The sequence below is a fragment of the Miscanthus floridulus genome, unplaced genomic scaffold (genome assembly GCF_019320115.1).
Source record: "Miscanthus floridulus cultivar M001 unplaced genomic scaffold, ASM1932011v1 fs_339_1_2, whole genome shotgun sequence".
NCBI classification, from domain to species: Eukaryota; Viridiplantae; Streptophyta; class Magnoliopsida; order Poales; family Poaceae; genus Miscanthus; species Miscanthus floridulus.
The window spans coordinates 33352-40000 of record NW_027096607.1 but is presented as its reverse complement, the minus strand read 5'-3'; the positions used below and the strand labels follow the sequence as shown (position 1 = coordinate 40000).

General features: G+C 43.5%; 1 non-coding gene across 1 annotated transcript; it reads right to left on the bottom strand.

Annotated features, from left to right (window-relative positions):
• Positions 1-5967: 5967 nt before the first annotated feature.
• Positions 5968-6074, bottom strand: LOC136531393 (small nucleolar RNA R71). The gene has a single exon (XR_010778022.1). It is a non-coding gene; the product is annotated as a small nucleolar RNA R71 (small nucleolar RNA).
• Between the last annotated feature and the right edge of the window lie 575 nt (positions 6075-6649).

Here is a 6649-nt window from a genome sequence, read left to right as displayed (position 1 = left end):
AGGAATAGCTAAAAATATTCCCGTCAAGATACGAGACTTTTTCATCCCTGTGCATTTCGTGGTGCTGGACATGGAGGTGGACAAGAAGATCCCACTCATTCTTGGAAGACCATTCCTCAGCACTGCCAATACACACATGAACATGGGAGCAAGAGAAATTCAATTCAACATAAATGGGACCCAGGAGAAATTCAACTTCAAGCTGAAAGTCGAGCAATGCTCGATAATAAAGGTAAGAGTAATGCCACCTTGTGTTATTTATTCTAACAGGAGACAGGTGAAACCACAACCACGGTTGAAACCCAAACGGGTCTGGCAAAAGAAAGTGGTGCAACCATCTATGTCTCCATCTCCAAGACAAATTAATGCACCCGTACGATGAACAAAATAGAGAGGGTCCTGCTCCAAGGACCTAAAGCATGGAGCTCTCATCAACAAGATAAGTAGATAAGTATCTCATACTTAATCTTAATTAGCATCTTTATCTTGCATTTTTTGGTTTACATTCATGCATATTTAAATTTCGACCAAACTTAGTTTTACACCTAATAAATACTTGAGGTTAGTTTAGCACGAAAACTTTAGCCAGTTTGGGCCTAAGGTGGGGTCGGCCGACCCCACCATGGAGCCATCTCCTCTGTTGCTCTTTGGCATGATGTCTTGGCTAGATTCTTGATCACGGGAGATAAACTAAAATGCAAGAAGAGTTCAAAGGCAGGTTGGGAGACCTGCATATGACATCTCCCGTCATTTCTTTACCTCCCACTTGCCATGCTTAGGCCTAACTTGCAAGAATCTCTGATCAAAACCAAAGAGGGGGACACAAGGATGTAGGGCTACCTATACATGGTCACATCCTCCACTCAAACCTCGGCTTTCCCTTTCACTAATCACTAGATAAAAGAATCTTTGCATTTCACGAGAAGAAGGGGCATTAGGGAGGTCGCCCAACCCCCTAATGGAGGCTTATCCCCTCTCTGTTCTCTCCATCATACTTTGCCAAGTATCCAAGGAGGTTTGCTCCGAAAATTTCCTGTGAAAGCCACCAAGTGGAGGTCAGGGGACGTGACTATGACCCATTCCGTCACATTTCTGCCTGCCACTCTCCTTTGCTCTATGTGTAAGGCAATGCCGAGCTTTCAAAATTTGAAAATAGGGCACTAGTGGGGTTGGCTGACCTGTAGATGGGGTCTCCAGCATCTCCCGTTGCTCTGGCTGCAAAACCCCATGCAGAGAAGCTCATTTGCATACTCATATGCAGAGCATTTCGACCACCACATCCACTCCTCTCAAGTTTAGTGCTTGCAGATCTCAAGTTTAGTCATCCCAAGAAAAACCCAAAATTTTTTTTTAGTTTTTAGTAGTGTTGTAAGCTTGTTTAGCCTCTCATATTACTACCGTAAGAACACCTTGTGAAGGCAACCTGAACCACTTACTCGGGCGACTAACACTAATGTTAATCCCTTGTCGTCCTAGTAGTGTTTGACTAATTTTGTAGCAGGAATGTTCAAGTCGGCAATCAAGAAGGCAAAGGCGGCCATTAGCAGAAGCACCTCAAGACGCTCTCGTCAGTCCGATGGCTCACGAGGAAAAGCTTCATCCCATGACACCGAGACATGCCTCTCGGGGTCACAGGATGAATGTGTGGAGTCAGCCCATTTCTCTGGGGCAACCGTGAACATGGAAAGGGCTGAAGGTAGCCATGATGGGAATGAGCATGAATCACCACATGTTGACCAACATTTTGGTGATCATGAGCCTGAGCTGTCAAATGAAGAACCCTAAGAAGAAGATAAACAACACGCGAAAGTGCAAGACTCGGAGACAGGACTCCTTCTCACTCCACAAGAATTCCTCACCCTCAACAACATTCGCAACCGCGACTTCGAGCACACTAAGGTATTTGACCCATTGCTCCTCAAAAAGACACGTATGGACAAGGAGTTCAACATTGTCTTTACTATTATGGGGTGGAAAATTTTTTGGAAGCTCTGATCAACCGGGAAGTAAAATTGTTACTCGAATTTTTAAGCATGGTCCAACCATCTAAAAATCATCTCTATTTTCACCTGTTTGATCAAGAGTATAATTTAACTTGGCTAGACTTTAGCAAAATTCTTTGTTTCGCTTCAAACTGCACTCCCGAACTTGATCATGCTACTTGTGGGTATAATAGGCTTGAATTTTGGCATGAGATAACTGGTAGTAATGAATGCCGTTACCCATGAACTAATGACATCCAAAATCCTACTCTACACTTTATGCATCGTTGGATAGGAGTAACTTTGTTTCCTAGAGATGATGTGAGAATTGTTAGAGACATTGATTTGAGATTACTTTTTGCCATGGTAAATAAAATACGTGTCTCACCCGTAAAAGGCATGGGGGCTCATTGGATGTCCGCACATAAAAGAATGGGACCCTTTGATTTCACATCAATAATCACTAAGTTTGCTAGTGAGCTATGGCTACTGCATGAGTACCCGCACTTCTTGACCACACCAAGGACAATGTTAACACTTGATTATTTTAATCATGCTCACATAATAGCAAGTGGTAAAAATGATGACCCCATTGTCTACATGTTTCATGGCCATCCAGCTAGAATTACTCTCCCCTGTGAGAGACTCAATCTGTATGGGGGCCACCGCATAACAATGAATTTAGACAAAATAGCTGGACGTAGGAGTTTTGTAGGACAACGTATAACCCGCAGCATGGCACAAACCGCACAGCAAGGCGGTACATCATGAGAGGCAAAAGATAGTGATTGGGAAGAAAACTCGAGCGCAATGCAAATTTCTAGCTCAGGTGGAAGGCGCCAGCAGCCAACAGCACGCGCTCAAAGCGTGTGTTGACAGCAGTTAACAACCATTATAAACCGTCAATATAACATACATAAGGGCATAAATATAATCACCAACGAAGGTCTAGGGGTTTAAACAAAAAAATTCACAAGTTTTGGTGAATCTGTTTTTTCTGCGGTGTTTATCCAAAAAATCGTCAAGGTGAACCTACATGTTAGATTTAATCGCGCTTATGTATAGCGAAAATGACCCCAGAAGGTTCTAGAAGACTCGAGAGGACTCCACACCGAGGCAGAGCCCGATTGTCTGCCATGTGGGGCTGGCGGCCCCACCTGTAGGCCGCTCGGCCCCTAGGGCCCACATATCAGCCCCCGTCGCTATGTCGGTTCTCCACCGCCTCCTAGATTGCATCTACGCCGTTTATTCAAGTTGGTTTGATCTGAGGGCTTAGGATTGATGCTCTGGCCTATATAACCAGCCCTGCCCCCTCTAGAGCACGCTGCCATAAATCCAAATCAGACTAGAAATTATGGTTTTCAGAGAGAAGAGAATAGAGCTCCAATTCTTCAAAGTTCTAGTATAGGCTAGCTAGCAAGGTTCAAGTAGAGTGTGGGCTATTGCCCAAGATTCCGGATCTGCCGTCTGGAGACTGGTATAGCCATTGTATGTCTTTATTTATGACTTTGTGCTACTTCAATATTATGTTGTTATTTATTGTGTTCCAAGTTTCCTCTAGTTATATACTTAATATAGTTGTGATTGATGTTGAGTTTATGCATATGTTCGCAAAGTGCTTAGCCCAAGATGCACATGGGTTAAGTGGTTGACATTATGTAAGCATGGTTCTTAGATATTGTTTACCTGCAGATGCATTCTGCACTCTGGGTCATGTGGTAGATCATAGATGTGACACTCCCATTGAGTCCTTTGTAGTCCACTCCCCGTTTTTAGAGCAAGTAGAACATGGTTGCGAAGAGAGACAAGCTCTGTTCTTGATCTTCCTTAGTAGTGTTCCTTTTGCATAGATCCAGAGTTAATTATGCTATAGATGAGAGTGTATATACTTGGGTGTATAAAAGACTTAGTAAACAAGGAATGAGTTAGGAATCTTTTGCTCTTACCGAATCTCCTGCCTAGCCATACTACATTTTATGAGTCTCTATTTCTATCTCTAGAATTATTATCAATGCTTTATACTTATCATTTATTTATCATTTGACTTACCCCTATCGTAGCATGAGAGTGGTTTCATCATATGTATACATATTTGTTAATATCTCTATACCAACAATCACATAGCTCCTCCCTGTGGATAAAATATAAATAACAATACTCGATATACTTCTGGGTGAAATGCTACAATGGTATATTATCTGTGCGCTTGTGGATACTTTACTTTAACATATATAATTTTCTCTGAGTTTACTAGTGTCATTAATAATTACTAACCATGCATTTCTGGCATCATGCTAGGGATGACAACTTAGTAAAGAGTGATGCTAAGAAATGTCAACAAGCATTTCTTGCGCCGTTGCCAGGGAGGGGCACATGGCTATAGAGAATTGATCAAATAAATACTTATTGATAAAATCATAGCAACTCTGCTTTAGCAGGCTTACCCTTGTTTGTCGTTGTTCGTATTTTATATAGGGTATTGCAGAATTGGTTGTGATTCACCAACAACTTCCTATTAGAATAAACCAAATCAAAAAGTAATCTCAACACCAGTTTTTGAGCTATGGCTGACAACACTACTATATAAATCTTAATGGAGGCGAGCATTGCAACCGTCTCCAATCAAAGTCACGTTTAATCATGACTTTACGGAGGCGGTTGCCCTGCCCACCATGGTTAATCCTTTAACAAAGGGGGAGCATTAAGATGCCTGCCTCCGTTAATCAATTTTTTAAAAAAATAAAAAAACCCTAGCGAGCCCAATCGATCCCACTGCCGGGCCCAATCGAGCCCGCTACCATCGTCGCGTCCGCTAGATCTGCGCCCCTCCTCGTCGCTGGATCTAGGCATGGCCATGTGAGAGCCCGCCGACCACCCACCGCCAGATCCGGACACCCGTCGATAGATCCAGTAGCCTACCATGGCATCTACCCACCTACCGCCATCATCTAGAGGTGTGGTGGGGGAGCGGGCCACCACCACCGCGAGGAGGGGTGCGTGCTGGCCAGAGTGGTAGAGGAGGACCATGCGCCAGCCAAAGGAGGAGAAAGCGTCACTAGAAGAGGAACAAGCACCAGAACCAGCCTTCTATGTGCCACCGATGTTGGATCTAGAGGGGCAGAGGAGCGTTGCGCCGTGGTGGAGCCACACCATGGAAGGAGGGAGGGATCCCGCTGCCGTGGAGCCACAGTGCACCGTGGGAGAGAGAGAGACAGCGTGGAAGAGGAGGAAGAGGGAGAGGGTGCCGCCAGCAGTATGGGAGAGGAAATGAGGAGAGGAAGAGATGTCGTGTGGGGACGAGGGAGTGCCACTGGGAGAGGGAGTTGGCTAAGGAAGAGAGAGTGGAGGAAGAAGCCCTAACTTCCTCTATTTATATGGAAGACGACTATCGGGCCTCGTCTGTGCCTGTTGGGCCTCAGGCATTTTAGGAGGTGGGCCTTATAGTGTGCCCGCCTTCGAAAATCAATTTATGGAGGCGGGCACCTTAAGATGACCGTCTCCAAAAATATGCTATTTTTGGAGGCAATTGTCATAAGACGTCGGCTTCCGTAAATCGATTTTCTGAGGTGGGTGACCGCCTTCGTTAATAAATGGACACCGTCTTGCAAAATCATTTGTGTAATAGTGCAAAACTCTGCGTGAGTTCTCTGCTCCAAGCACCAAGAACATTCGCACTAGACCAAAACTCAAAACCAATAACCTTGAGTTTGAGCTCAAGCCAAGCCTCATCAACATGGTGCAAGCTACTCCATTCAGTGGAAAGGCACATGAAGATGCTAGTGCTCATCTTTAGAATTTTCTAGAGATTAGTAGCACAATCGTCATCAAGGATGTTGCTCAAGACATCATATTACTTGGCTTGTTTCTATTCTCACTAGTGGGAAAGGCGAAGCAATGGTTCTACACCAATAAAGACAAAATCAATACATGGGCAAAGTGTTCAAAGGCCTTCTTAGAAAAGTTCTTCCCAGTAGGCAAGACCAATACCTTAAGAGGAAATATTTCCAACTTCCAACAGCAAAAGGGAGACACCATTCTAGAAGCATGGGAATGTTTCCAAGAATATGTTATAGATTATCCTCATCATGGAATGGAAGATTGGTTGCTCATGCAAAGTTTTTGCCATGGATTAACTCAGAAAGCTCATGAACAACTTGATGCCACTGCTGGAGGATCATTTATGTCACTCACCCTTGGAAAAGCTAAAACTCTTATGGAGAAGATAGCCTCTAATCAAGGCTGGTCATCATGCAACATCCAATCATGCAATAAGAGTGAAGAAGTATCAATGAGGTGTGTGCATTATCAACCAAGATGGACGTATTGTTGAATTGGCTTGAACAGCGAGCCAATTACAAAAAGGATTGTTAGGCCATTCAAGATGCTTTCAATGCTCAAAACACATGTGGAGAATATTTGGGGGTTGAATTCCCTAAATATCAAGAGGATGTAAACATCATTGGCAACAATTTAGGTTCACAACAATAGAGACAAGGATGGGATCAACAACAACGGTCAGCTTACCAAGGTAAGTACCCAGGTAACAATTATAATTCTTTTAATTCCAAGCAACCATCCTTGAGAGACTTAATCTTAAAACAATCTAGGATTAATGAGAATATTTCTAAAAAGCTTGCTTTTAATGATAAGGTCCTAGAAAACATAAA